Source organism: Coturnix japonica, chromosome 24 (genome assembly GCF_054131305.1).
Source record: "Coturnix japonica strain WE chromosome 24, WE-NBRP24, whole genome shotgun sequence".
Classification (NCBI taxonomy): Eukaryota; Metazoa; Chordata; class Aves; order Galliformes; family Phasianidae; genus Coturnix; species Coturnix japonica.
In genome coordinates this window covers 2714950-2719729 of record NC_140686.1, presented here as the reverse complement: position 1 = coordinate 2719729, position 4780 = coordinate 2714950, and the positions used below count along the sequence as shown (strand labels likewise).

Sequence of the window (4780 nt, the reverse complement as noted above, 5' to 3'; positions counted from 1 at the left end):
GGGAGATCTTGGAATGGAATCTGTGGGGACCCTCTGCAGCAAAGGCTCAAAGGAAAGGATCTGGAAGAGCTTTTCAGCACATCCTGGGGGTGGCCAAGAGCACCAGCCAGAAGGGATGGGGATTCTCTTTTTTGCTTCAACTAATATGCCACAGGAAGACGACCACATTAACCCAGCTGTATTTGTTGTTGTTGTTTATCTACAGCGTAAAGCATTTCCCTTGGAAAGTCTCTGCTGCCACTCATCGTACAACAGACTTAAAGCACAGCACTTGGCACCTAGCAGTGCTGTGAAGGGTTGGAAAGGCAGCGCATCATTGTGCTGAGGGCCAAGAGACGGTTCAGACAACAGAAGCATTTGTCCACATTTCTGACATGAAGGCTGTCGCCTCCCAATCCGGCGACAAATCAAGGCTGCTGTGTGAAAGTACCGTGCCTCCGCACACGGGAACGGACGGGACTCACACACAGTGTGTAACACCGAATGTACCAGCTTAATGCCACGCCACAAACCTACCCAATGCCCAACAGGGGGGACCAGTCAATGCTGCTCATCAGCCATCAACCCCGGATGCTGGAGAAGGCAGACCATGTTGTGGTGCCAGAGCATTACACAATGGCTGAGATGGGGACACCCACCGAACTGAGGACCCGCTGTGGATCCTACAGCCGGCTGCTGCAGCACTGAGGACCACAGTGCAGCTGGAGTGGGATGCGATGGGACATGGGGAGCTGTGGCTGTCTCCGCTCCCCGCTGCAGGATGGGAAGAGTGGGATGCTCTGGGATTTGTATGGAATAAAGCGGAGATGTTTTGTAGAGGAGCAGGTTGGGACGTGGGGTGTGGGCAGCTCAGCCTCAGTGCATGGTTGGTTATGGAAGCTGGGTGTCTGCCCTCAGAATGTGGCTGTGGCAGCACTGTGGGTTATGGGGGGGAAGCACAGCTCAGCCCAATACTGGATGAACTTTCCAGTCACGTCTTCATGCCAAAGCGTTGCAGACAGCACAGGGAGTGCAAAGGGGAGGAGGAGAGCAGCAGTGTGAAATGGAGCAATGGGCAAAGAGTGTGGGGTGGGGGGAGGAGGGATGAGGGGAGGTCCCCTCATCCACCCCAAAACCAAGCACGGCACAGAGCAGAATGCAGGCAGGCTGAGCACAGAACAGCCCAACACTTTATTTCACAAGAAGCAGCACAGGAAAAGCATAACAGCATAGGAAGCAGAGGGAGATGTGAGAGGTAGAGGGGATGGGGCTGTGTTCATCACCGACCCCAAATGCTCGTGTGGCCAGTTGGCCCCTTGCAGGCTGAAGCACAGCACTCAGACGGTTTGGTTACTTCCTGTGTGAAGAAGAAGAGATGGTGTCCCATAGGGCCACGTTCACATCCCAACCCTCAGCTCCCTGCAGAGTCCCAGCCCAGCCCTGGTGCAGCACCACAAGGAGCACAAGGAGCACAGGGACCCCTTCCAACCCCCAGCCCCACACCGCAGCTGTGCTCGAGTTGCTGGTTCCACCTTCCTGGCCTGTAAGGTAAGAAGAGCCATTGTCTCAGCCCAGTTTGTAGGAGGGAGGCAAGGTTCTTTGATATACGTATACCTGGTGTGGGATTAAGAAACAACGGTTCAAACATTGGTCCGACCAGTTTATTACAAGACTTTATCAGGGAGATGGGGAAGGGGAGGACGGACGCTATTATGGTGTAGGGTGATGGGGAAGGGAATGCAGTAAAAATATGAAATAGAAGCAAGGAGTCTCTGTAGGAAGCAAGAGGGAGATATTCACCACCATGGATCCATCGAGGTTTGTAGTTCAGTCATTGGTCTTCAGTCGTGGTGGGTCGTCAGGCGTTGTTCTGTTAATGGTGACCACGATGACAATTTCCAATGGTAGCACCAACTTATTTATATGTCCAAAGTGGGCAAGTCAGCTCTCTTTGGAGTGACAGCTCGAATCCAAAGTAGTTGAGTCAGCACTCCTTGGAATGGAAGCTTCTGGCTCTGGGATCTTAGCAGAAATTCCTTTGTTCCCATCTTCTGAGCCTTGCCAGCAGATAAGAGGGAGCAGGGATACCCATCCGCATCCTGTTTTTCACAGGGCACAATGGCTTCATTACCCAGTTTTCCCACACCAAGCTGGAGCTATTTAGTCCCGGGCCAGATCTTCCACTCATAAACAGTCCTGAGCACTCTTCTGGAGGCAAACAGCTCTGAAGGAAGGTGCTTTCAAATATTCAAATACCCAAAAAGTGATATTGATTGTCACACGGTAGCACCCATTACTTGCCACTTCAATAAATCATTGAGAGTCTTCTCACAAGAAACACCTCAGGAAGCAAGCTTGGAGCCAGAAAACAAGGAAGGACTCTCACAGCCATGAGCCCCAGCCCTGTTCATGCTGTGGGGCATGGAGCAGCTTTGAGCACCAGGAAGGGGAACCCTGGGAGAAATCGGGGACCTCAATGCTGCCCTGGCACTGGGCAGAGGTGGGGGACAGCGCTGCCCTCATCACTCACTGGGCGCCGTGTTGTAGCCTTTCTCCTTCTTCCCTGCAGACAGAGAGATGCATCAGCACAGGTTCACATCACAGCCAGGCTGAGGGCTCCTGAGGGAGCCTCAAATCCCCCCACAGCCCCCACTGTCCTCCTACCCCTCCACTTTTACCTGCATGGCGTCTGTAGATGATGAATCCAACGCCAGCCATGATGGCAATGGCCACAACGGCGACAACCACCCCCACCACGTTGGGCACCAGGCTGGACTGTGACCGCTCTGGGGGAAGGCAGAGCTGTCAGCAGGGGAAGGGGCAGCCCAGAGCCCCCCAGCCCCACATCCCCTCACTCACCCTATGAGTAGAGGCTGGGTTGGGGCAGGCTGGCGTGCTCCACGCAGCACTGGTACTTGTCCCCGTCCCCAGGCACCGTGTCGATGGTGACCAAGGTGTGGTAGGTGCTGTAGCTGTTGGGCACGATGCCCCCCGAGTGGGTGTCCTGGCCCAGCACCATGCTGTCCTTCATCCAACTGACGGCGATAGGCTGTGGGTAGAAGCCGTGAGCGTGGCAGGACAAGGTCAGGATCCCGTCGGCCTTCTTCCCCCACACTCACACTTCGGGTTGCTCTGAAGGTGGGCGGCAGTGAGGGCCGGGCTGAGCTCCCCACGCTGAGCCCCCGCCCCACCTGCAGTCTCACACCGCAGGCCCCCCCTCACCTGTCCTCCCCAGCTCTGCCTTCCCGTTCTCTACATGTCTCTGCAGCCACTGCACACAGGTTTGCTCCAGGTAATGTTTCCGTCTCTCAGCATAACCAGGTTCCTCCCACGCTCTCTTGGTAGGAACTGCCTCTGGAACCGCTGCAGTAAACATCATCGTGTCTTTGTCGAAGGCAATGAAGTCTCTCCCATCATAGCCATACTGATGATAGCCCCGGGTGGTGCCGTCCTCGAGGATGTCACAGCCCAACATCCGCTGCCATGTGTGAGACCCTGAAACACAGCCAGGCAGGGGTTGATGGGCCCCTCCAGCTCCAGGGGACCCACTGTACTGGGGATGGGGTTGGGGTCCCCCAGGGTCGAGCTCGGTGGGGCTGTGACAGGCAGCCCCGGGACGGTGCCGCCGGGCAGGACCAGCCCTGGGGGGTGCGGGCGGCAATGCACCATGGAGCCCCATCCCACAGCATGGAGCCGCGGTGCCAGCTGTGCTCACCGCCGCTCTGCTTGTGGCGCCGTGCCGCATTGACCAGGCTCACGCGGCTATTCTGCTCATTGCTCAGTGCTCTCTGGGTGTTCCTGTCCCAGTACTCGGGATCCACAGCTCCAGGTGCCTTCATCCACTCGGTGCAGGGCACGTAGCTCCGACCAGAGCTGTTGTAGTGCACGAAGATTTCGCCATCCACGTACCCCACTTCAAAGAACCAGGGCTGCTCGGGGCCGGAATCCGTCATCCCTATTTCAAAGTACCGCATGGAGTGGAGCTCTGCGGGGTCGGAGCGCGGCGACCCCCCCTTTTTTATTAATTAGCAAGCTACTGCCTATAGAATAACAACACTACTTATATTAATAACATAACCATTATAACTCAATCAAGGCCTCGATTGACAATCCTCTAGAAGTGAAAAAAGAGACAAGTCAAACACAGCATAACAACATTACTGTTAAACCTACTAAAAAGAACAAACTCGTTTGCTCTGCAACCTAAGTTTCTGCAACCTGGAAATAAATCCATGAGGGTCCCATTGTGTTCACATGTCACTAGTTAGGAAAAGTCTTCAACTTTCATATACTCTGATATATTGATTTTTAATGGCCACTAACTATTGTGCAACAAATGCTTTTAGGATGCTCATAACCATGCCTTTGAGCTAATAATTGATAATTGAACTTTATGAAGTTGCATGTCAGATAGAACCAGTTTTAGAGGACAAATGTGCTGGAGTATCACTAGGGGCATTATTACTTATTGACCCTTGAGAAACAGCAAACCGTGTTGGTGGTGGTTGCGACAGGCGGTGCCAGCAGGGCCTTCCCTGCTTCAAAGTGCACCTTTCCTCTCTCACCCATCACAGATTCTCTCCTGCATTCAGGGTCTGAAGGATTTCTTCCAGTTGTACACCATATCCGCATGGCCAGTGCGTGATACAGAGCCCAGGTGGAACAGCTGCCTGGAAAACAGAATAAACTATCAAATTTAGTTCTATTAGTATGCACTTTTGTCTCAAGTGATGCATGGTCATATTTTTAAAATCCCAATTAGTTGGGTGTAAGAGACGTATCCATTCTACGATACAGGGTC

At 53.7% G+C, this 4780-nt stretch overlaps 1 pseudogene; it reads right to left on the bottom strand.

Annotated features, from left to right (window-relative positions):
• Positions 1-662: 662 nt before the first annotated feature.
• Positions 663-4159, bottom strand: LOC146757004 (class I histocompatibility antigen, F10 alpha chain-like; annotated as a pseudogene).
• Between the last annotated feature and the right edge of the window lie 621 nt (positions 4160-4780).